Raw genomic sequence first — 27,493 nt, 5'->3', positions numbered from 1 at the left:
TGCGCAAAGTGAGTGCTACTATACTATTTTATATATATATCTTGTTATGTATATATATCTGCACAGAAACAAATGATTTTGTTTACAATTAGTATATTTTTAAAGCTATTACCTTTTGCAGCAGATTTCTGTATTTCTTGAATAATATTGCTTGCTGTACATGCAGTATATTTCCTGGTTCATGGAGGGGAGGGGAGGAGAGGTTTGCATAGCTAAGGGGCGCAACTTCCTCTGACACTGCTGTTGCTATGGAAACCTGAAACCTATTACACTGCTTGTGCTGCACTGAGCATGTGCGAGATCTGCAAGGATGAGATCCAGGAAGAAATATAGTCTGACTTCAGATGCCCATAGCCTGCTAGAAGTTTATAAAGTAACGAACTAATGCTAGAAAATAACAAAACTGACCTTAGTTGACAGACTAACTTTACTAGAATACATTAAGCTTGTGTATTATAGGGGTATTTTTATTTAAAAAGTATAAATTCGGCCGGAACACCTTTTAAGGACTAGCAGACATTACTCTATAATAATCATTCAGAACAGCATTTGTTAGCAAAAGAAGAAAACAAACTATGCACAATAACTGTAATAAAAATAAATAGCCACACACGAGGTAGAGCTCATCCATATAAGAATAGTTTATTGGCAAACATGTACACACATGATCATAGCTAAGTACTGCAGTGCAGTTCCATGTATGAAACTCATTGGCAATTGCCAGTTATGGAACCGCGACTATGGAATTTACTAATGCTCACTTACTCACTTTTTCATTCACAAGTTCACTAGAGATGAGCCGAACACCCCCCGGTTCGGTTCGCACCAGAACTTTCGAACGGACCCCAAATTCGTACGAACTTTAGAACCCCATTGAAGTCTATGGGACTCGAACGTTCGAAATTAAAAGTGCTAATTTTAACGGCTAATATGCAAGATACTGTCCTAAAAAGGGTTTGGGGACCTGGTTCCTGCCCCAGGGGACATGGGTCAATGCCTAAAATGTTTTTAAAAATGGCCGTTTTGGCGGGAGCACTGATTTTAATGACGATTAAAGTGAAAAAAAAAGTGAAATATTCCTTTAAATATGACATTTAACGGAAATAACATAATTTAAAACTGCTTGCGGTTTTAATGTTATATCTGGTTCCTGCAATATGGTTGAAAATCATTGAGAAAAATGGCATGGGTAGCCCTCCCTGCCCATTACCAGCCCCTTTGGGTCTTGTACGCATATTAAGGGGAACACCCCGTACCCATATTAAAAAAAGGAAATGCGTGTGGCCCCCAGGCCCTATATACTCAGAACAGCAGTATAGAGGCGGTGCAAACAAGACAGGGACTGTGTAGGTTTGTTGTGTTAAGTTGAATCTGTTTGTAATTTTCAACTGATACATTTTAAAAGTGTAGCTCCAGTCAAAAAAACTATTTTTAAGCTTTTTGGAAAACATGGGGAAGGGTTATCACCCCTGTATAATTTGTTTTGTCGTCCATCTTTTTTCATCTCACTTGCTGTTGTCTCCTTCCGTTTGCAAGTAGGAGATGTTTGTAAGTTGGATGTTTGAAAGTAGGGGCCTGCCCTATATGCTCTGCAGAAATGGCGGAACAAGGTGTTGGTTTTGCCACAACATTGTAAGCCCTCAAAGTGACTCTTGGTGGGCGCTGGAGCGCCCTGCTGTGAACGATTATATCAAGAATTGTAATTACATGCCATTGTTGAACAGTGTTAGAAAAATTGACCTTTGGTGGTTGTGGTGCTGGTGCCACAACACTATAAGTCCTCAGTTACTCTGGGTGGGCACAGGAACGGGCCCTCCTGTGAAATATTATATCAAGAATTGTAATTGTAATGTCCCTGTTAAACAGGGGCAGAAAAATTGGGCCTTATGCACTGGTGCCGGTGCCACGACACTGCAACCTCTCCCATATACTCTATTTTTATTGCCCTGCTGCAAAGCATTGCATCAAAAATTGTAATTAACCACTTCCCACCCGGCCAATGCATATATACGGCCGGGTGGGAGCCGTCTACTCCTGATAGGCCGTTCAGGAACGTCCTTCAGGAGTAGCGGGATCGCGCGCGCGCGCGCGCTCGCGCAGCGGCGCGATCCCGATGTGCTCGTGTCACCCGGACACGGCACATCTCAGATCGGCAGGAGGGCTCTGTGATTGGCCCTCCTGATCACATGATGGCCGTGTCCAATCACGGCCGTCATGTGATGTAAACAAACAGCCGGTTGCTAGGCAATCGGCTCTCCTCTCCTCACACGGAAGTCACCGCTGAGGAGAGGAGAGCAGAACGCTGCAGCCAGCTGATGATCAGTGAGTATGGGCTGCTTTTTACAGCTTTTTACTCACTGATCATCAGTGTAGTGTAAACACACAACACACCACACAGTACAAACACAGTCCCCACATATGTCCCCAAAACACACATGTCCCCAAAACATACATGTCCCCAAATAATAAAAACACATGTCCCTAATAATAAAAACATGTCCCCCACATATGTCCCACTAAAATCACTTGTCCCAATGATTATGTGCACACATATGTACGTGATCACCTGCACACATATGTACATGATCATTTGCGTACATATGTCCGTGATCACACAAACCAATTATTATACACTTAACGGAATATTTTTTACCAAAAACATGTAGCAGAATACATTTTGGCTTAAATTTATGACAAAATTAGATTTTATTGGATTTCTTTTCAAATAGAAAAAAGAAAATATTGTTTTTTTTCCAAATTTCCGCTATTTTTGCGCTTATATCGCAAAAAAAAAAAAAACGGAGTCGTGAATAAATAACACCAGAATAAAGCTCTATTTGATAACAATTTCATTTGGGTACAGTGTAGCATGACCGCGCAATTGTCACTGAAAGCGCTAGAGCGCTGAAAGCTGAAAATTGGGCTGGGAAGGAAGGGGGCGAAAGTGCCCTGTATTGTAGTGGTTAAACGCCCCTGTTAAACAGGGGCAGAAAAATTGGGCCTTAGGCACTGGTGCTGGTGCCACGACACTGAAACCTCTCCCATATACTCTATTTTTATTGCAGGAATTAGCCCTGCTGCAAAGCATTGCATCAAAAATTGTAATTAAACGCCCCTGTTAAACAGGGGCAGAAAAATTGGGCTGATGGCATCAACCAGAACCAGAAATGTTCTTCCAACATATCAGCGGAGGAAGAGGATAGACAATCAACATAACAGGACAGTCACTCAGCATCAGCATAGGCAGTCTTGACGGGATGTGATATTTAAAAAAAAAATATTCGGTTACATCAGCTTCAGGTGCTTGGTAGCTGTGGGTGATCCAAGACTGATTCATCTTGATGAAGGTCAGTCGATCAACTGATTCGGTGGACAGGCGCACCCTGTGATCGGTAACAAAGCCACCACCAGCACTGAAGGTGCGTTCCGAAAGAACGCGGGATGCAGGACAGGCCAGTAGCTCAATTGCATACTGTGCAAGCTCTGGCCAGTGATCCATCCTCAAGACCCAGTAAGCCAGAGGATTTTCGGTGGGAAAGGTGTCCAAGTCTGACCTTGCCCCTAGGCATTCCTGCACCATGTAAATCAGACGCTGGCGATGGTTGCTGGAACTGATCATACCTTGGGGCTGCGGACTAAAAAATTGTCTGAAAGCATCAGTCAGACGGCCACCTTCTCCACCGCTCCTTCTGACCGATGCCTCAGCAACACGTTGTCCAGGACCAGGAGTTTGTAACCTCCCAGTCTCTGGGAACGCGTTGCACAGACCTTTCTGCAAGGCCTCCCGGAGATGTCTCATCCTCTGCTCCCTCTGCGATGGCAAGATAAGGTCGGCAACCTTACCCTTGTACCGTGGATCAAGGAGAGTAGCCAGCCAGTAATGGTCCCTCTCCTTGATCCGAAGAATACGAGGATCCTTCCGCAGGCTTTGCAGGATCAGGGAGGCCATGCAGCGTAGGTTAGCTGAGGCATTCGGTCCGGAGTCCTCTGGGTCACTAAGGGCGACATGATCCGCAGCTACCTCCTCCCAGCCACGTACAAGTCCACGTGTTTCTTGGGACTGTAAATCATCCCTACAAGACTGCTGCTGCTGATGCTGAGTGCCAGCCTCCACCTCCATGCTGACACAATCATCCTCCTCCTCCTCCTCTTCCTCCTCCTCATCCTCTTTCTGTGTGATGGGTGGCACAGCAGGAACACTGTCTGGATAAAGGGGACCTTGAGAGGCAAGGAAGTCCTCCTCTTCCTGCCTCTGTTCTGCCTCAAGTGCCCTGTCCATTATTCCACGCAGCGTATGCTCCAAGAGGTGGTCAAGAGGTACAGTGTCACTGATGCATGCACTGTCACTGCTCACCATCCTTGTGGCCTCCTCAAACGGTGACAGGACAGTGCATGCATCCCTGATCATGCCCCTCTGGCGTGGTGAGAAAAAACCGAGCTCCCCTGACCCTGTCCTGGTGCCGTAGTCGCACAGGTACTCATTGATGTCCCTCTGCTGCATGTGCAGCTGCTGCAGCATGGCCAACGTTGAGTTCCACCTGGTGGGCATGTCACATACAGGGGTGTGAAAAAGTGTTTGCCCCCTTCCTCATTTCCTGTTCCTTTGCATGTTTGTCACACTTAAGTGTTTCGGAACATCAAACCAATTTAAACAATAGTCAAGGACAACACAAGTAAACACAAAATGCAATTTGTAAATGAAGGTGTTTATTATTAAAGGTGAAAAAAATCCAAACCATCATGGCCCTGTGTGAAAAAGTGATTGCCCCCCTTGTTAAAACATACTATAACTGTGGTTGTCCACACCTGAGTTCAATTTCTCTAGCCACACCCAGGCCTGATTATTGCCACACCTGTTCACAATCAAGGCATCACTTAAATAGGAGCTGCTTGACACAGTAAGGTCCACCAGAAGATCCTTAAAAGCTACACATCATGCCGAGACCCAAAGAAATTCAGGAACAATTGAGAAAGAAAGTAATTGAGATCTATCAGTCTGGAAAGGGTTATAAAGCCATTTCCAAAGCTTTGGGAATCCAGCGAACCACAGTGAGAGCCATTATCCACAAATGGCGAAGACATGGAACAGTGGTGAACCTTCCCAGGAGTGGCCGGCCGCCCAAAATTACCCCAAGAGCGCAGTGACGACTCATCCACGAGGTCACAAAAGACCCCACAACAACGTCCAAGGAACTGCAGGCCTCACTTGCCTCAGTTAAGGTCAGCGTTCATGCCTCCACCATCAGGAAAAGACTGGGCAAAAATGGCCTGCATGGCAGAGTTCCAAGGAGAAAACCACTGCTGAGCAAAAAGAACATCAAAGCTCGTCTCAATTTCTCCACAACACATCTTGATGATCCCCAAGACTTTTGGGACAACATTCTGTGGACCGATGAGACAAAAGTGGAACTCTTTGGAAGGTGTGTGTCCAAGTATATCTGGCATAGAAGGAACACTGCATTTCATAAAAAGAACATTATACCAACAGTAAAATATGGTGGTGGTAGTGTGATGGTCTGGGGCTGTTTTGCTGCTTCAGGACCTGGAAGACTTGCCGTGATAAAAGGAACTATGAATTCTGCTGTCTACCAAGAGATCCTGAAGGAGAATGTCCGACCATCTGTTCGTGTACTCAAGCTGAAACGAACTTGGGTTCTGCAGCAGGACAATGATCCTAAACACACCAGCAAGTCCACCACCGAATGGCTGAAGAAAAACAAAATGAAGACTTTGGAGTGGCCTAGCCAAAGTCCCGACCTGAATCCTATTGAGATGTTGTGGTATGACCTTAAAAAGGCCGTTCATGCTCGAAAACCCTCTAATGTAACTGAATTAGGACAATTCTGCAAAGATGAGTGGGCCAAAATTCCTCCAGGACGCTGTAAAAGCCTCATTGCACGTTATCGCAAACGCTTGGTTGCAGTTGTTGCTGCTAAGGGTGGCCCAACCAGTTATTAGGTTTAGGGGGCAATCACTTTTTCACACAGGGCCATGATGGTTTGGATTTTTTTTCACCTTTAATAATAAACACCTTCATTTACAAATTGCATTTTGTGTTTACTTGTGTTGTCCTTGACTATTGTTTAAATTGGTTTGATGTTCCGAAACACTTAAGTGTGACAAACATGCAAAGGAACAGGAAATGAGGAAGGGGGCAAACACTTTTTCACACCACTGTATAAGGCGGTTCTTGGGCAGGTTCAACTGCTTTTGGAGCTCAGCCAGCCGAGCACAGGCATTAAATGATCGGCGGAAATGCACACAGACTTTCCTGGCCTGCTTCAGGACATCCTGTAAGCCGGGGTACCTGCCCAAGAACCGCTGCACCACCAGGTTAAGGACGTGAGCTACACAGGGCACATGGGTCAGTTGTCCCTGTCGGAGGGCTGAGAGGAGGTTGGTGCCATTGTCGCAAACCACCATTCCTGGCTTAAGCTGGCGTGGCGTCAACCACCTCTCGGCCTGCCCCTGCAGAGCTGACAAAACATCCGCCCCAGTGTGGCTCCTGTTCCCCAAACAAACCAGCGCAAGCACGGCATGGCATTGTTTTGCCTGCGTACTCGTGTAGCCCCTGGAACACCTACGGAGCACCGCTGGTTCTGAGGACAGAGCACTGGAAGAGGCCATGGAGGAAGAAGAAGAGGAGGGGGTGGAGGAGAGGGGTGTTCCACAACCAATAGTAGCATTTTGGAGGCGTGGTGGCGGAACAACCTCCAACACTACTGCACCTTGTCCTGCATCCTTCCCAGCTGCCAGAAGAGTGACCCAATGGGCCTTGAAAGACAGGTAACGTCCCTGTCCATGCCTGCTGGACCATGAGTCAGCGGTAATATGCACCTTACCGCTGACCGCCCTGTCCAGCGAGGCAAGGACATTGCCTTCCACATGCCGGTAGAGAGCCGGAATCGCCTTCCGTGAGAAAAAGTGGCATTTGGGGACCTGCCACTGAGGAACCGCACATTGTACAAACTCACGGAAGCTCTATTATAAAAGATAGATCCCTAGCTATATAGGTGAGGTGAATATAGCGGTGTATACTGCGGTCAGGGCAACAATCACTACAGAAGAGCAAGATCGAAAATCGGCCGATAACGATCGGTGTATGCTGTGTTGAAGGTACACAGAACACCCACTAACTGCTTCAGACGCCAACACACTACACAAGGCCGCCGCGCTGGCGGCCTTATATAGTGTGGGGCGTGTTCTACACAGCCTGAGCTATGATTGGCCACAGGCATCCTGCCTGTGGCCAATCATGGCTCTCCTCGCTGCTGGCGCTGTGATTGGCCAAGCATGCGGGGTCACAGTGCATGCTTGGCCAATCATGAGCCAGCAATGCACTGTGATGACGCAGTGCATTGTGGGCCGTGAGCGCTACACGAATTTGGCGCGAACGGCCCATAACGTTCGGAATTCGCCGAACGGGCGAACAGCCGATGTTCGAGTCGAACGTATGTTCGACTCGAACACGAAGCTCGTCCCTAATGTTCACCTAGTTGAGGGCTTAACTGGCTTAATTGGGAGTAACTAGATGTAGAGTGACTACTTTTTCTCCTTATTCTTAGTGAATTAGGCCCATAGTGACAATAGTGTTTTTTTAGCTGCCCTGATTGTGCTCTTACATTTCTTATTGCATTCTTTTATTGTTGGAATGCTGACAATGACCCCTTAACCTTGTATTTTTTTAAGGCCATTTCTTTTATTTTTATATGCATTTTTACTTTGGAGTTTAGCTACCCAGGATTTATTTTAGCTCTTTTAAACGTATTTCACGTTGGAATGCACTGGCCAATACCTTTATTTAGGTATGTGCTCTTATTTAGGTAGTGCTCTTAAAGCACTTCCATTTTTGCTCCGTGTTCTTTGTTCCTAGGATTCTATCCCATTCAATATCATCTAGCAAGGAATTTCATTTAGGGAAGTTTTTAAATTCAGTGTCTGGGTATTACCCTTGTGTTTCCTATTTCTGTGATTTATACTGAATCCAATTGACCTGTGGTCGATGCTTCCTAAGTAGGGATGAGCTTTCTGTTTGGGTCGAACATGAGTTTGACTTGAACATTGGCTGTTCACCTGTTTGTTGAAAATCGAACATTATGGGTCGTTCGCGTCAAATTCGAGGGGGCGTAATGGCCCATAATGCACTGCTTTGGCCAATCCCAGCGCCCTCAGCTAAGAGAGCCATAATTAGCCAAAAGTCCATGCCCCACACTATATAAGGCTGCCTGCGCGTCGGCCCTGTGTAATGTGTTGTTGGCATGGACAGAGAGAGAGTGTCATTTAGATTGAGCAGGCAGGCAGGTTATTCAGTTAGCTGCAGTGTATTTAATATATATATATATATATATATATATATATATATATATATATATATATATATATATATATACACCGTATTTTTTTCAAGTGAAAACATAGGTTTTGGGCAATACTCGCGGTATAAGACTACCCCCCTTCTAAAGGCAACACCATTTAAAAAAAAAAACATTAGAACCATTAAAAAACACAAAGCAAGAATGCCAACTACTCATCCGCCATGCTGTGATATGTCATAAAGTAAATCAAACAATAATAACACAAACAGAGATCTATTGAACGCCACAACTCTGGAAAGTAGAATTTTTCACTAACCAAACCTATACCACTTTTGGGTTACATTCTATGGGAATTGTCCACCAAAATGCATTTAATAACCCCCTGTCATATGTCCCAGATTTACCTGTCCCTCTTGGGTGCCTGGGATCTCAAAGGCAAACAGCAGGATGTATAGTAGTAGGAGATCAGTGAATGGATTTACCCAGGGAAGTATGGTGAGCGGTGTATTATTTTAATGAATACAACGCCTGCTTGGATTGGCAGAGGCTGTAGCGTCATCAGCCCTTGCCTCTCTCTCTCTATCTCTCAAAGCCAATCTGAGCAGGCTACTCTATGTAGCCTGCTCGGATTGACAGAGGTTGTTACTCCAATCCAAGCAGGCTCTGTATTCATTAATAGAATACATCGCTCGCTGGGATTGGCTCAACGGCGTATACTGTTTGTAGCTGAAGCCACATACAGTATTAGCAGACATTTTGGGGCTGACATCCATCGGGCAGCATTGTATACCCAGCCTATAAGACGACCCCCGATTTTTGGGCATTTTTTTTAAGTGTAAAAGGTAGTCTTATACGCCAGAAAATACAGTATATATATATATATATATATACACACACACACACACACACACACACACACAGACAAATCCAAACTTGCAGATATTAGGTCCCTCACGAAAGCGCTAGAACATTTATATCACAGAAACAACCAAAACCCAAAACCTTTTTAAACAGATTCAAAAGAAATGCACTACCTTAGACACATTATTAACATCGGACACTGAAAAAGCCCTCAGATGGTCTAAAGCTAGATTCTTACTCAACACAAATTCATATTCCACCATGTTCGCTAGAAAACTAAATCAATCTACGAAACCACCCCACACCTACAAATTAAGGAACTCATCTGGAAATATAGTGTCCCACCCCAAAGAAGTCATGAAATTGTTCTTAGACTTCTATAAAAACCTTCTCTCCACACCACAATCATCTCCCAAACAGTCCTCCCTAGACTGGCTTAACAACATTACATTACCCACTCTTACTAGGGAACAAATCAAATCTCTTAATGCCCCTTGTACCGATATAGAAGTTAACAGGATCATTGGAACATTAAAGTTATCCACAGCCCCAGGCCCGGATGGCTATTCCACACACTACTATAAAAAATTAGCCTCTACCATTACCCCACACCTTACTAAACTGTGTAATAATATCTTACAGGGTGGCCAATTCCCATATGAGATGCTTTTAGCTAACATGTCCCTTCTTCCCAAACCAAACAAAGACTACTCCACCCCCCAAAACTACCGCCCAATATCAGTTATTGACAACAATTTAAAATATTTGGTCATATTTTGGCAGATTATGTTCTGTTATTTCCCCATTAGTTGACCCTGATCAAACAGGCTTCATTCCTAACAGACAAATAACAGACAACATACGACTGACCTCAAATATCATTCAAGACTCGAACATACATTCCAAATCCACACTACTACTAAAGCCGCGTACACACGGGCGGACTGTCTGGCCAACTTAGTCCATCAGACAATCCGACGGACAGTCCGTCATACTTTCGAATGAACGGACTTGACCACACACACCACTTTTTGAGCGGACTAATACGGCGTACTAAGTCCGCCATACTATCCGCCCTACTTTTGAAATGAACGGACTCGCCCACACACGCGGAGGAAAGTCCGCTCATTTCGAGCGGGTATCCAGGTAGGCGGGGCCCGCGAAGGAGACGTCGCTGGCCCCGCCGCCTGGTATGGACTTAAAGGGGAACCCCAACTCCGAAAAAAATCGGCGTGGGGGTCCCCCCCAAGTCCACAACAGACCCTTGTCCGAGCACGCTACCCGGCCGGCCAGGAAAGGGGGGCGAGCGAGGGCCCCCCCTCCTGAGCCGTACCAGGCCATGTGCCCTCAACATGGGGGGGTGCCTTGGGGAAGGGGGGGCTGCACGGCCCCCCCACCCCAAAGCACCTTGTCCCCATGTTGATGAGGACAAGGGCCTCTTCCCGACAACCCTGGCCGTTGGTTGTCGGGGTCTGCGGGCGGGGGGGGCTTATCGGAATCCGGGAGCCCCCTTTAATAAGGGGGCCCCCGGATACCGGCCCCCCACCCTATGTGAATGAGTATGGGGTACAATGTACCCCTACCCATTCACCTGTAAAATAAAAGTACCAAAAAAACACAACACACGAGATAAAATACTTTATTGCACAGCTCCGGGGGATTTCCGTCTTCGGGGGTCTTCTCGCCGGACTCCTCCGCTATCTTCTTGTAGCTCTTTTGCTAGCGGAGGAGTCCGGCTTTCTTCCTCGCCGCCGGCCTCTTCTCCCGACTTCGGGGGTCTTGTCCCCCTCTTCGGTTCTTCTGCCGGGCCACCGCGCCTTCTTATAGCTCTTTTACAGGCGGTCTTATGTCGCCGCCGCCGCCGCCTTCCGTTCTTCTTCTTCTCCAGGAGATGTTGCCTCGACGATCTCTCCGGCCGGAATGCCAGGGACGCACTGCGCGGCCACTTATATAGGGACAAGGGGCGGTGTCACATGGCTTTATGTCACATGGGTTGGTCACATGGGTTGATGTCACATGGGGACTATGACATCGTAAGGGGGCGGAGTCACCATGTGACACCAACCCATGTGACATAAAGCCATGTGACACCGCCCCTTGTCCCTATATAAGTGGCCGCGCAGTGCGTCCCTGGCATTCCGGCCGGAGAGATCGTCGAGGCAACATCTCCTGGAGAAGAAGAAGAAGAAGAAGAACGGAAGGCGGCGGCGGCGGCGACAGAAGACCGGGCCACCGCCTGTAAAAGAGCTATAAGAAGGTGCGGTGGCCCGGCAGAAGAACCGAAGAGGGGGACAAGACCCCCGAAGTCGGGAGAAGAGGCTGGCGGCGAGGAAGAAAGCCGGACTCCTCCGCTAGCAAAAGAGCTACAAGAAGATAGCGGAGGAGTCCGGCGAGAAGACCCCCGAAGACGGAAGACCCCGGAGCTGTGCAATAAAGTATTTTATCTCGTGTGTTGTGTTTTTTTTGGTACTTTTATTTTACAGGTGAATGGGTAGGGGTACATTGTACCCCATACTCATTCACATAGGGTGGGGGGGCCGGTATCCGGGGGCCCCCTTATTAAAGGGGGCTCCCGGATTCCGATAAGCCCCCCGCCCGCAGACCCAGACAACCAACGGCCAGGGTTGTCGGGAAGAGGCCCTTGTCCTCATCAACATGGGGACAAGGTGCTTTGGGGTGGGGGGGCCGTGCGGCCCCCCCTTCCCCAAGGCACCCCCCCATGTTGAGGGCACGCGGCCTGGTACGGCTCAGGAGGGGGGGCGCTCGCTCGCCCCCCTTTCCTGGCCGGCCGGGTAGCGTGCTCGGACAAGGGTCTGTTGTGGACTTGGGGGGGACCCCCACGCCGATTTTTTTCGGCGCTGGGGTTCCCCTTTAAGTCCATACCAGGCGCCGGGGCCAGCGACGTCTCCTTTGCGGGCCCCGCCTACCTGGATACCCGCTCGAAATGAGCGGACTTTTCTCCGGGCGGGAAAAGTCCGCTCATTTCAAAAGTACGGCGGACTGGCATACACACGGGCGGATTGTCCGCCGAAATGCGAGTACGACGGACAGTATTTCGAACATTCCGAAATACTTAGTCCGCCGTACTGCACGCTGAAAAAGTCCGCTGAAGCCCACACACGAGCGGACTGTCCGCTGAAATGTGTTTTGGCGGACTAAGTAGGCCATACAGTCCGCCCGTGTGTACGCGGCCTAAGTCTTGATATACACAAAGCTTTTGACAGCTTTTGCTGGTCATATCTTGACACTTTACTTCCCAAATATCAACAATGAATTCCTACATGGCTTTAAGGCTCTCTATCACAACCCACAAACATGTATCAAACTCCCAGGCAACAACTCCGACTTTTTCCCCCTGACTAGAGGTACCAGACAAGGTTGTGCCCTCTACTCTTCGCCCTTGCAATAGAGCCCCTTGCCTGCGTAGAAATAACACAGACATCAAAGGATATTTTAAAGGATCCAAAGAATATAAGCTGAGTCTCTACGTGGATTACGTCCTTCTGTTTATAACTGACCCTCTTATTTTCCTACCCAAGCTAACTAAAACCCTTTGACATCTTACACGACCTGACAGGTCTGGGTTTAAATCTATCTAAGTGCTCCGCTTTACCAATCAATATTCCCCCAGCCTTAATTTCTTCACTGAAAGACAAATTCTCATTCAACTGGTACGCGGATTCATTTAGATACCTAGGTATTCAGATTACACCCTCATAAAACGTTATACCAAGCAAACTACCCTCCCTTATTTAACAGTTTTAAAAATCGACTTAAACTTTAGTCTTCATACGAGATTTCATCCTCTGGCAGAATAGTGGCTGTAAAGATGATATTACCCAAACTTTTATTCTTTTTTAGAGCCCTTCCTCTTATTCTACCTAAAAAAAAACATTAAAATCTTTACAGAGAGAGAGACCAACAAATTCATTTGGCATAACAAAAAACCCAGATTTAGTTATTCCCTTATATTTAGACCCCAAATAAAAAGGAGGCCTCAGCATTCCCAACCTTTGGCTTTATTATCTATAGGCCAGATTCACTCAATTACCCCAATGGTATAACCCCTCACTCCAAATCCCTTGGCTCCAGTTTGAGGAAGAATCTATTCTACCCCACAATTTACAAGGACTTCTCTGGTCCAAGACTATCCCACCACAAAAAATAAGAGCATTAAACTCACACCCTCCAATTATGGAACAGACAAGTCTCTAAATTTAAGTTATCCTCTGACACCCCCCCCCCCCCCCCCTGGCTTCCTTTTTAGGTGACCCTCATTTCCCCCTCTCAGATAGAGCTCAAGATCAAAACTCTCTAATGAGTTGTAAGTCACATAACCTAACACACTTAAAATCGCTCTCCCACAACAATTCATTCCTCAATTTCACCAGACTACAAACAAAATATGATCTCTCAACTACTGAACTAGAGAACTATACAAAAATAAGACAATTCTATCAGAAATATTACTCACTTACACAATTTGAGAAAATTTGTATGTCCTCCCCTCGAGATAGGTGTTTAATCTCCAGAATATATAAAAGCTTAAATGAGACCAACATGCCTGAGAAATCACTTCCCATTCTACAATGGGAATCAGATTTAAATACCTCATTTACTCTGGATCAATGGGATACTATTTTTGCAAATCTCCATAACTGTACCAAGACAACCTCGATCAGAGAATCAGCCATTAAATTGCTCTATAGATGGTATCTTACCCCTGCTAAACTTAACTAATTTTATCCCTCACTATCCCCACTCTGCTTTAGGGGTTGCCCCACTCAGGGTACACTTTTACATATCTTTTGGGATTGTCCCCACATAAAAAGCACTTGGCATAAGGCTAGCATAATAGAAAAAATATCTGGTAGAAAAATGTCTCTTACACCCCAAATCTGTCTTCTATTCTCCCCTATACAGGATATTCCAATGACTAGCACAAAGCATACATTCCTCAGCTCCATCCATTGGGCCATAGCCTTTACTTGGTGCTCCACTATGGTGCCATTCTCAATCGCATGACGAACATCAAACTTTTGGAGAGAATTCACCATATGCTATATGATTCTATGCCCCTTTATCAAAAAATTGACTCTCTGGGATACCTCCTCTCTGGTTTAAAAAAAAATAAAACATTTTTATTCTAACTCCTCTTCTTAACATATATGCAATTGTTGTTTTTTCTTCTCTCCACTACAGTACTCTTGATTGGCCTGGTTATAACCATATACTTTTCCTGTACAATGCTCACTGTTATATTTGATATTTGTATACATACCTGCTCCATCATTGTAATTTTTTATATACCTTGACCTTTTCCATAATAAAAACTGTTTGTAAACATGTAAACATACACACACACACACACACACACACATATATATATATATATATATATATATATATATATATATATATATATATATATATATATATATATATATATATATATCCACTGTATCCAGTTTAGCTATATCTCACTGCAGGCCATTCCTGGTGTACTGTTCCTATCTAATATACTTCAGGCAGGCGGGTTATTCAGTTAGCTGCAGTGTATTTAATATTTATATATATATATATATATATATATATATATATATATACACAGACAATCCCATGTGTGTATATCTATCTATATATATATATATATATATATATATAAATAAATATATATATATATATATATATATATATATGTATATATTCCACTGCATACAGTTTAGCTATATCTGACTGCAGGCCGTTCCTGGTGTACTGTTTCTAATAAACTTCTATAAACTTCTGGCAGGCAGGTTATTCAATTAGCTGCAGTCTATTTAAAAAAATAATTATATAGACAGGCTTGTGTATATGTAGGAAGGCCAGTACGGTGGCCTGAATTTATGGGAGGAGCCCAGGGGTATTTAACCAGCCTGCTCGCCTATGGTCTTTGACGGTTTCCTGTGCGTGGTACGTCACTAGGCTGACTCTTCGAAAACTCATTAGCGTCTGTGAGTTCCCATGTTTGAAGTTTTTCGAGGCTCTCGTTTCCGCTAGCAATTCCCGTACAACGTGTCTGGCTCGGCTGTCGCAGGTAGTGTTTTCGGTTAACTTTTCCTTTCACGCATTGTTAGATATCTTGTCACTAAACCTTGATATCAAACTTACGAATCATTCATAAGACCCTACACACAGCCGCAACTGCTGCCTATAAATCGTAATCATTTCACTCTCACGTACTGCGCTCCGATTTGAATCCAGTCGCATCCACAATGCACCGATCCGTCCCAGTGCACCCCAGTTTTCTTTTTTTCGGCCTCATTTCAGTACATGCTCCAGAGTCCCATTCGTTGCCAGTCGCAGGCTGCAGCTCACCGATTCCTGCCTCTTGGAAATCATTTCACTGTCACGTATCACGTTCCGATACGAATCCAGTCGCATCTACGATGCACCAATTGGTCAGGCGTGCCCTAGTTATTTTTTGTGCTCATATCAGTACATGCTCCAGAGTCCCGTTCGTTGTCAGTCGCAGTCGTGGCATGACCGATTCGTGCCTCTGTCATGGCAAATATTTTTCACTCATCTCACTGTCACTTACCGTGCTCCGATTCAAATCCAGTCGCATCCGTGATGCACCGATTTGTTCCGGTGTGCCCCAGTTGTTTTGGTCTCATTTCAGTGCATGCTCCAGATTCATGACAAACATTTCATTCATTTCACTGTCACAACATACCGATTCATGCCTATATCATGGAAAAACATTTCACTCATTTAATTTCACACACTTGTCGCTTAAGTCGAACCCACTCATACCAACAATGCATCGATTCGCACCCATCATTTCAGCATTACAGGTATCGTTGGCATGTTGCCTGTCATTTTCCCCAAGTCCGGCAGTCACTACAGATTGAATCCTTCATGCATTTTCTATTTTTCGTGAACATGACTCCACAGATGCGCGACCTCTGATGCCTCTTCGACACAAAAAATAAAAATAAAATAAAAAATAAAACCCCACACCCAGTCTTCCTTCGAAGTTCAGAAAGGGTCTTGATTCATTCATTAAAAACCTTCGCCTCACTGCTACTTCACCTTATAGTCACACAATCCGATGCATGTTGGTTTTGTTTCATACATTTTACAACCGATTCGTATCAGGATGCATTACATACAATTACAAAAGATTCGTATCGGTTTCGCTTCATACACGCTACAGCCCGATTCGAATCCAGTCGCATTAGTGGCACAGTGATTTGTACAGGATTCATTTCATACTCTCCACAGTGCGATTTATATAGCGGATTGATTTCATACACTCTACAACCGGTTCATATCAGATTAATTTCATACAACCGATTTGTATAGGATTCATTTCATACTTACAACCGATTCATATACACATCCAAGAATAAGCTTCTTGCAATAGTTGCAAACACACATCCAAGCATAAATTTCTTGCAGTTGTCGCAAGCTGATGTCCAGGCACAAACTTATTGCAATCATTGCTAACACACAATTCTGGCTAGCTCCGTAGTTTGCTTTAAGAAAAGGCCTGGATAGTTTCCTAAATGTACATATTATAATGGGGTAATAATATTTATAGGTAAAGTTGATCCAGGGAAAAATCAGTTTGCCTTTCGGGGATCAGCAAGGAATTTTTTCCCCTGCTGTAGCAAATTGGAGCATGCTCTGCTGTTTTTTTTTTTTGCCTTCCTCTGGATCGGCTGTGGGTGTAGGGTTGGGTATGTTGGATTGTACGATATTTTATTTATTTTTATGGTTGGACTGGATGGGCATGTGTCTTTTTCGACCTAGCTAACTATGCATCCTAGCATAACTTCTTGTAATCGTTGCAAGCATGCATCCTAGCATAACTTGTTGCAATCTTTGCAAGCACGCATCCAAACATAACTTCTTGCAATCGTTGCAAACACACATTCAAGCACAACTCCTCCTGCAGTCTTCACAAGCACATGCAGTAATACGAACTTCTCACAGTCACTATGAACACATCTCCAGTGAAATAATCTCCCTTGCAATCGTTGCAAGCACACATTTAAGCACAACTTTTGCAATCGTTGCAAGCACATTTCCAGTGGCACACAAGCAGCCACACATCATTTTGTCTCCAGTGGCATTTTCATATGAGCCACTCAACATTTCCGGTCTGTCATTTCTCCCTTAGAACAGTTGAGTTCAGCTACCATCCTGCACCAGGTATCGTGTTGTCACACGCAGCTGGCTTCTTCTTGTAACGCTATCAGGCTATACCTAGCCAGCGTCCAGCATTTTCTATCCTTACAGGACCCTGGAGAGCCATCTGTCTTTACGGCCCATACAGTAAGATCCCCTCTACGTGGCATCCAGAAGCATCAGCCCATAGCCAATGGCAAACGCTCGCACATCACAACTGCCATCTTTAGGGACATATAAAAAATCCTTGCACATTCCCCAGCCTAGTCATCCAAACGGCCATCTACCTGGCCCTTTACGGTTTTCTACGGCCTATCCAATTTATCATTAGTGGCACTAGCAGCCAGGTACTATACAGACACCACCTGACTCACTTTTAAAAACCATTACGTCCTTCAGATTACGGTCTCCAAAACTCAACAATCCGGACCCGAGGTCTACTTTAACCTCTTTCATACTAACAACTCCATGCTGGCCAGCCTCCCCCTTGACAAGGTGACCCCCATCAGGTCAGTTCTCTAGTCCCCTATTACCTTTTCCGGGCAAACCCTTGAGTGCCTGCCAGTTCATCAAACATGTGGGGGTTCTTCTACGCAGCCTACACCTCAACCTCAGTCAGTACTCCGGTCACTCTTTAGTATTGGAGCAGCCTTGGCAGCATAAGCAGGTGGAACTCTCCCTACCACCGGTACATCCCCAGTCCTCAGGTGGAAATGGCACAAGCATTTACCAAACTTGCTTAATAAATAAAGCTAAAACTAATAAAACTACACCCCTACCTTAATGTTTTTGCCCCCTTATTTTTGTATACTGACCATCAGACCAGGCCACACTTCAGGTCTATTTCATGTTGTAAGTCTTATGTTAAGTCTATTTGTTCATATCCGTATCGGCCATAGGGCTTTGACCATAAGTAGGAAGGCCAGTATGGTGGCCTGAATTTATGGGAGGGGCCTGTGGTCTTTGTTGGTTTCCTGTGTACGATACCCACCCTCCCATCCCCTTTTCAGGGCATTTCTCAAATTAATTTCTCTTCACAAATATTCATTTCTAATCTAGGTTATGCCCCCTTATTTTGGTATACTGACCATCAGACCAGGGCACACTTCAGGTCCATTTCATGTTGTAAGTCTTATGGTAAGTCTATTTGTTCAAATCCGTATTGGCCATGGGGCTTCGACCATAAATATATATATAAATATATATATATCCACTGCATACAGTTTAGCTGTAGTTACATAGTTAGTAAGGTTGAATAATGAAACCAGTCCATCCAGTTCAACCTGAGTGAGTTTCTACAATTGTCCCTATCCCTGTACATTGCACACACGCATCGGTCCCTACCATCAAGGAGCCCACAATCCAAGGTCCCCATTCATATACTAGGGCCAATTTCGGACAGAAGCCAATTAACCTACCTGCATGTCTTTGGAGTGTGGGAGGAAACCGGAGTACCCAGAAGAAACCCACGCAGGCACAGGGAGAACATGCAAACTCCAGGCAGGTACTGTCGTGGTTGGGATTCTAACCAGCTACCCTTTTTACTGCTAGGAGAGAGTGCAAACCACTACACCACTGTGCCGCTATATCTGACTGCAGGCCGTTCCTGGTGTACTTTTTCTAATATACGTCAGGCGGTTTACACAATACACAGTACCGTGCACCCCTAGTGCAGTAGCTACTACTTTTCTGGTGTTGTACACAGTACATAATACAAACAGTGCACCCATAGTTGCGATTAGAGTCCTGATGGTGTACACACTACCGTGCACCCATAGTGCAGTTGCTACTAGTTTTCTGGTGGTGTACACAATACAGTAAATCCATAGTTGTTATTACACTTCTGTTGGTGTACACAGTAACGTGCACCCATAGTGCAGTTGCTACTACTTTTTTGGTGGTGTACACATTACACAATACAAACAGTGCACCCATAGTCGCTATAAGCCCTTGTACACACAGTCGGAAATTCTGACCACAAAATCCATTGGATTTTTTCCGAAACTGGTGTTGCATACACGTGGTCGGACAAAGTTGTCGGAAAATCAGATTGTTCGGAACGTGATGACATTTGTTCGTTCCGACGGGACCCCGTTCAAACTAGTAGCCAATAGCTCTGCTCTCGTACTTTGATCTGAGCATGCGTGGCACTTTCTCCGATCGGAATTCTCTACAAACTACCGGACGAAGTCCGATCGGATCATGTTGTCGGAAAATTTTATATCCAGCACTCAAACTTTGTTGGTTGGACATTCCGACAGAAAAAATCTGATGGAGCCCACACACGGTCGCATTATCCATAGTGCAGTTGCTACTACTTTCTGATGGTGTACATGTAGTGTAACGGTTTCAGCCAAATGATCAGATTAGCGGTGATGTGCAATTTCTACTTTACTTAACAATGAACTTCAACATAAATTGTACCAGAGATTGTGTGAACAGGGGTATATAGTACAGAACATTAATATGAACCGTGAAGAAAAAGGATATAACAATTATACTGCCTGTCAGGGAAGTCTCCCACGGAATACAGCCAACAAGGTTCACCCAGATCAGCCACAGGCGTATCAGTGGGTACGTGTGTGCGTGCACCTGTTACCAGAACTGGCGCCAGCACTGTCTGGTTGCTGCTTGATCTACAGCATCACCTGAAACTTTGTTACCTGTGTTTCCTGAATACCGTTCCTAGTTATTAATCGAATACGCTCCTGCCTGCTGTTATACCTGATCTGCCTACCTGTTGCCAGACCTGCCTGTGACCTGACCAGGCTTCTGTCTGCTGTTATATCTGATCTGCCTACCCATTGCCGAATCTGCCTGTGACCTGACTACGCTTCTGGCTGCTGTACACCTGATCTGCCTACCCGTTGCCGCACCTGCCTGTGACCTGGCTACGCTTCTGCCTGCTGTATACCTGATCTGCCTAGCTGTTTCCGTACCTGCCTGTGACCTGACTACGCTCCTGCCTGCTGTTGTACCCAGTCTGCTCGTCTGCTGCCAAGACCTGCCATGATGCAACTACGTTCCAGCCCGCTAGCAGCCAAGTCCGGCTTCCCATCTGTGTGTGCCTGGCTCCTACCTGCACAGAATTCAGGACTTATTTCAGGCACTCTTACTCCACCATGCCCCAGCGCCAGCTGTCCAACTACCAGCGGCTCTTGGGCCGGAGTTGTACGAGAGGCCTTCCTCTACACGTCAGGCTCACCACCAGATAAATGACAGTATCAAGCAGCTCATGAATGAGCATGCAGGAGGAACCTCTCCCCTACATGATGTCTGCCAGTGTCTCACAGGCCTTACCCAAGAGGCCAAGTCCCTGCAGGAGAAATATGTGAGTCTGGAAGAACATGTACAAGCCCAGCTGTCCTCTGCCATTCCTGCTGTGGTGCTGACATCCCCGGAGCCAAGAGTGCCTAGCCCTGACAGATTTTCTAGAGATCGGACTAAGTTCAAAGCGTTTCGCAATGCCTTCCAGCTCTACTTTTCACTCCAGCCATGGACTTTCTGCAGAGACTACAAGAGACCCTCAACTAACCACTATTGCTGAGTCCACTCTCCATGCACTCCAGCAAGGCCGCAGTGCGGCCGAGGACTATATAATGGACTTCTGATGCTGGAGTGCAGACACCGGTTGGAACGCAGCCCTCCGAAACCAATTCTGCCTGGGGTTATCGGAAAACTTGAAAGACGAGTTAGCTCGTGTGGGTGTTCCAAGTTCCTTGGAGGACTTAATTACATTCACAAATCAGATTGATTGTTGCCTGCGTAGACAGAAGAGGTTAGCCGTTCCACCCTAACCCGTATGGATGGTGCCCAAGTTCCCGGTTCCCGCTCAACCATCCACCGTCAAGTTGGCCCCTTCAGCACCCACACGACTAGGCCTGATTTGCCGTCACTCTCCCCTGAGGAATGGGTACGACGTCTTCAAGGCAACCTCTGCCTCTACTGTAGCGGGGCAGGTCACTATGTACAGAACTGTCCGGCTAAGAGACGTAGATATACCTCTGTTTCTCCAGTAAGCCAAGTGGTCCCACCAGCAACCTCTGTGCAATTGGCACTTCCTGTTACCTTCCAACTCTCAGGGAGAAGTGTGTCAGCAACCGCAATTGTGGATTCTGGGGCGTGCAGTTGCTTCATTGACTTGGCATTCGCTGCCCAACAAGGCATTCCCTTTCAATCCAAAGAGTGGGGGCTTACCATATTCTTGGCTGATGGCTCTCATATAAAATCTGGACTGGTGACCCAGGAAACTCCTCCATTGCTGACTACGACCATTCCCGGCCATAAAAAACTTTTGCGTCTGGATGCTATCTCCTCACCTCTGTTCCCTGTCATGTTGGGTCTACTGTGGCTATAGGCCCACATTTCTGTGGTTGATTGGAGATCAGGCATTATCAAGTACCCATCATCCTACTGTCAGAAGCACTGTCTGTCCAACCCTACTGTTGCACCCTCCTTGTGTATGGACGTTGATGCTGAACTCCGCCAAAAGGTGTCAGAGGTCTACCATGAATTCGTGGATGTATTCAGCAAGCGGGGAGCAGACACCCTACCTCCTCACAGGGCCTACAACTGCCCTATTGAGCTCTTTCCAGGGGCTGCTATTCTATTTGGTCGGATCTTCCCACTGTCCAAAAAAAGAGCTAGCAGCCCTGAAGGAATATATGGATGAGAGCCTCCAGAAAGGTTTCATCCGCCCTTCTACTTCACCTGCCGGGGCGGGAATATTATTTGTGGAGTAGAAGGACCATTCTTTATGGCCATATGTTGATTACCGAGAGCTAAACAAGATTACGGTAAAGAACCGTTATCCTCATCCCTTGGTCCCAGAGCTCTTCCAGACACTTCGTTCTGCCACCATTTTTACTAAATTAGACCTGAGGGGAGCTAATAATCTCATCCACATATGACAGGGGGACGAGTGGAAGACAGCCTTCCGGACCCGTGTTGGCCATTACAAGTATCTTGTCATGCCGTTCGGCTTATGTAATGCCCCACATTTCAGCCACATTTCAGCACTTCATCAATGACGTCTTGAAGGACTATCTGGACATTTTCATCATTGTTTACTTGGACGACATGTGTTCTCCACCTCCCTTGCTGATCACTGGGAACATGTCAAGAGTGTTCTCTGCCGACTCTGCATGCATGGACTTTATGCCAAACCCAACAAATGCAAGTTTGAGCGGCAGAGTATTCAGTTCTTGGGTTTGATCATTTTTACCGGAGGCATCGAAATGGACCCTCAAAAGGTGTCTGCAATTCTGTCCTGGCCAGCGCCCACTGATAAAAAAGGGAATTCAGCGGTCCGTGGGATTTGCCAATTTTTATCGCAGATTCATCAAGAACTTTTCAGCCATCATCACACCTATTACCCAACTCACCAAACTGGGTGTTCGTTTCCGCTGGTCTCCTAAAGCCCAGGTTGCTTTTGAGACCCTTAAAGGACTATTCACAACTGCCCCTGTACTAAGCCATCCAGATCTGGCACTACCCTATATCCTGGAGGTAGATGCTTCCAAAAGTGCAGTCGGGGGAGTTCTGTCTCAGCGTCAAGGTCCCAAGAAATTAATCCATGCCTTCTTCTGCAGCCATCCTCTGAAAAGGAACCAACTGGGCATCCAGGGGGGGTTCCCAGTTGGGGGGGGCAATGTCAGGGAAGTTGCCAATGGAATACAGCTGACATCCTCAGGCGCACACCTGTGCGCAGGTGCCAACAAGGTTCACCCAGATCTGGCACGGGTGCATCAGTGGGCGCGTGTGCTCACGTTCCTGTGCCCGCCTGTTACCAGAACTGGTGCCAGACGGCCTATTTAAACACAGAACTCAGCACTGTCCAGTTGCTGCTTGATCTACAGCGTCACCTGAAACTCTGTTACCCTGTGTTGTTTCCTGAATACCGTTCCGGCTTGTTACCAGACTATGCTCCTGCCTGCTGTTATACCTGATCCGCTTCCTGTTGCCAGACTTGCCTGTGACCTAACAACGCTTCTGCCTGCTGTTATATCTGATATTCCTACCCGTTGCCGAATCTGCCTGTGACCTGACTACGCTTCTGCCTGCTGTATACCTGATCTGCCTACCCATTGCCATACCTGCCTGTGACCTGACTACGCTCCTGCCTGCTGTTGTGCCCAGTCTGCTTGTCTACTGCCAAGACCTGCCCGTGATCTGATTACTTTCCAGCCCGCTAGCAGCCAAGTCCGGCTTCCCACCTGTGTGTTCCTGGCTCCTACTTGCACAGATTTCAGGACTTATTCCAGGCACTCTTACTCCACCATACCCTAGCACTAGCTGTCCCACTACCAGCGGCTCTTGGGCTGGAGTTGTACAGGAGACCTTCCTCTACACGTCAGGCTCACCACCAGGTATGCGACACTGCCATTCAACTAATGTCCACTAGATGGCAGCAGGGTGTTCTGAGTTCAATATTCAGATAGAATAGAGTGCTAAAGAATCTCACATGTCCAAGATAGTAATCGTTCATTCAACAGACTGGGAGCTGAGTGGACCTCCTGCTGGCACAAAATTCACACTGGCCCTGCTTTCTACTTGCTTCGGTCAGGAGGTTCTGGTAGCTGCAGATAGGGCCAACCCACATCATGGACAGCTTCCGAAAATGGACTGTAACAGAGTCCTCTCCAGTGACTGGGGCTTGGAAAAATTCTGCGTGCTCTTGTGTCACTGCTGGTGGCCCACATACCAAACTTGACAGGGGAGGACCCAGCACCTGGGAACAGCTCACTTGCCCAGCCACTGCTGTCCCATCAGACAGGATCTCTCTGAGCACAGGAAGCTGGATGAAGCTGACATTTATATCCCCGGGCGTGTCCAGGAGCTCAGAGGATTGTGGGGAGTTGAGATAAAGGGACCTGCACCAGAATCTGGACAAAGTGGCATCCCACTACACCCCACCCCACTTGAACTTGCGATTCCAGGCAAGTTTACGACCATACAAAGTCCTCCTGTGCAAAGCGTTCAGGTGGTTTCCCAAAGTTGTGTCTCTGAGAGCATCTCAAGGCTTGAGGTTCAGGCTCTTCTTCAGGAAAAGGGCAAAGGTACATCTTCACCTTCAGGATTCTCAGAGGACAGCGTGTCAGAGGGCTCCACAGAAGGAGTAAGAATCCGAGCTGGGTAATCATTGGGCTGCATGGCATTGTCTGTATCTGTAATCACTCCTGGGAGATTTGGAGGCAGCAGTGAGGGGACGGGGAGTAGCCACCACTGATTCTCTGCTGGGGCTGCTACGGATGGCTTGGAAACCTGTTCTTCCAGCCCTCTAGATAAGATCCCAGGCATCTCGATGTAATTTCTAATCGTTTTGAGGAGCCTGCGGTGTAGCCGCCTCGGCCTGTCTTGTGTACTTTCCTTCTGGACGTCATAGACTGGCACTCCTGGAATTGGTTTCTGTAGCACAACTCCAGGCACTTCCTCTCATGCAGTTTGTAGCTTGCCCTGCTGATGTGCACCTTTGCGCCTGATCAAGACACTGTCCCAAGGTTTCAGGTCATAGACTTCCGTTCCTGACTCTTCTCGTCCCACCCAAGTTCGCTCCTTTACAAACTGTTGGACTTCTGACAGGTGTCACCTCCACTCTCGAATCCAGGTTGCTGGAGTATACTCCAGTTCTTCAGTGGGGACAACACCCAATAGATCTGTGGGTCCCCCAAGAGTACCACCAAACATCACGTGCTAAGGAGAGCGAGCTGTTGCTGAGTGCACAGTATGATACTTCCAAACCACTTCAGCCAAGTAATGGGTCCATCTGGTTTGTTTTTCACGGGCCAGACCTCTCAACAGTTGCAGCAGGGCATAATTAAACCTCTCGCAGGCTCCGTTACCCTGTGGGTGATATGGGGTCGTATGTGTCTTCTTGACATCAAAAGAGTGACACCACTCCTGGAAAAACTCACTTTTAAAGAAGGGCCCTTAATCTGAATGTATCTTCTGAGGGCAACCATAAGGGAGACAGAAGTGCTTCCACACTGCTTGAGCTGCAGTCTTTGCAGTCTGGTCACCAATTGGTACATCTACTGCAAACTTGGTAAAGTGGTCCACCATAACAAGGACATGGCGATATCCATCTTACAACATGTCGAGGGTGAGGAAGTCAACTGTAAATACTTCCAATGGGGCAGACGTGTTCCAAATCATGGGAGGCACCTGGACCTGAGCCCCCTTGGTCACGGAGCATACAGCACAGTGCCGACATATCTGATCAATCAACTGGAACAGCCCCACACACATGGCTTGCCTTTTGAACCAGGCGAATGTCTTGTGGACACCCCAATGTCCTCCTTCCACATGGATCCTTTTTGCCACTAGTCGAGCTCTGGCCTGCGACAGTACGACCTGCCAGGTTACCGAAGAGTCATGGGGGAACATTTTTCTGTGATACAATATGCCATTTCTCAAAGAGTAAGGATGAGCTGAACACTTGCCAGTTCGGTTTGCACCAGAACCTGCGAACAGACCTAAACTTCGTGTGAACTTTAGAACCCTATTAAAGTCTATGGGATACGAACGTTCAAAATCAAAAGTGCTAATTTTAAAGGCTAATATGCAAGTTATTGTCCTAAAGGTCCTGCCCTAGGGGACATGTATCTATGCAAAAAAAAAGTTTTAAAAACTGTAGTTTTTTTGGGAGCAGTGATTTAAATAATGCTTAAAGTAAAACAATAAAAGTGTAAAATTCCTTTAAATGTCGTACCTGAAGGGTGTCTATAATATGCCTGTAAAGGGGCGCATGTTTCCTGTGTTTAGAACTGTCCCTTTACAAAGTGTCATTTCTGTAGGAAAAAAGGTAATTTAAAAGCGGCTATAATGAATTGTCAGCTCCCCGTAATACAGATAACAGTCATTGAAAGTCATTGATAAAAAAAAAAAAAAATGTGTGGGGTTCCCCCAAATTCAATATTACCAACCCTTTCAGGTCTGGTATGGATATTAAGAGGAACCCCGCGTCAATAAAAAAAAAAAAAAAGAAGACGTGGGTTCCCCCAAATATCAGAAACCTGCGTTACATCAGAGGGGGACGGGGGCACCCGTACGTCACTGGGGAAGCCCGGCTTTCCCCTTGCATCAAAGGGGGGCGGGGGTCAGGTGACAGGTGGCCCCCCCCTCTTCAGCTAGGAAGCATCAGGCTGCCGGGATTTCCGCAGTGCCTCCGGTGGAGACAGGATGGATGCACTGCGCTGGAGGGATAGATCACCCATCGCTGGATCAGATCTCCCATCGCTGAACCCCGGAGAGATGATCATCCATTGCTGGATAGCAAGAGTGGATTACCACCGCTGGAATATTTTTTTAAATTTTTTTTATCTTTAATAAAGGACTTTTCCCAACGGTGTGTGTGTTTTTTAAAAAAAATTTACACTTTCTTTGTGAAATGGTAGGGGTACTTTTGTACCCCCTTACCATTTCAAACGGGGGGGCCGGGATCTGGGGGTCCCCTTGTTAAAGGGGGCTTCCATATTCTGATAAACCCCCCACCCGCAGACCCCCACAACCACAGGACAGGGTTGTGGGGATGAGGCCCTTGTCACCATCAACATGGGGACATGGTGCTTTGAGGGCACGTGGCCTGGCAAGGCTCTCTCGTCCCCCCCAACCTCCTGCCAGGTTGCATGCTCGGATAAAGGGTCTGGTGTGGATTTTTGGGGGGAACTCCATGCCATTTTTTTTTTTTTAAATTGGCGTGGGGTTCCCCTTAAAATCCATACCAGACCTGAAGGGTCTGGTAATTGAATTTGGGGGAACTCTACGCTTTTTTTTTTTTTATCAATGACTTTCAATGACCGTTATCTGTATTACTGGGAGCCGACAATTCATTATAGCCACGAGTGCTTTTTTTTTTTAAAGATTCTTTTTATTTATTTCAGAAGAAAGAAAAGTTACAAAACAGAGCCTCTGGGCCTTCCCCCGGCTCAAGGGAAATAAAACATTAGGCAAGGCATAACAAACCTAAAACTACTAGCCTAACCTTAAGAACATTCAACAAAACAAACCCGTAGCTTGCTGCTAAAATTAACAGGATAAGTATAATGCTCAGTGGTTGACTTAGGTGTTTTATATACAACAGGCATTCTTCTATAGGGATGGCCGAACGGTTCCCCCGGCAGTCGCTTCGCGGCGAATTTCGG

The sequence above is a fragment of the Lithobates pipiens genome, unplaced genomic scaffold, assembly GCF_037356315.1.
Source record: "Lithobates pipiens isolate NorthernLeopardFrog02 unplaced genomic scaffold, aLitPip1_a1.2 Scaffold_1, whole genome shotgun sequence".
NCBI lineage: Eukaryota > Metazoa > Chordata > Amphibia > Anura > Ranidae > Lithobates > Lithobates pipiens.
The sequence above is the reverse complement of the archived record's forward strand: the minus strand, read 5'-3'. Positions refer to the sequence as shown.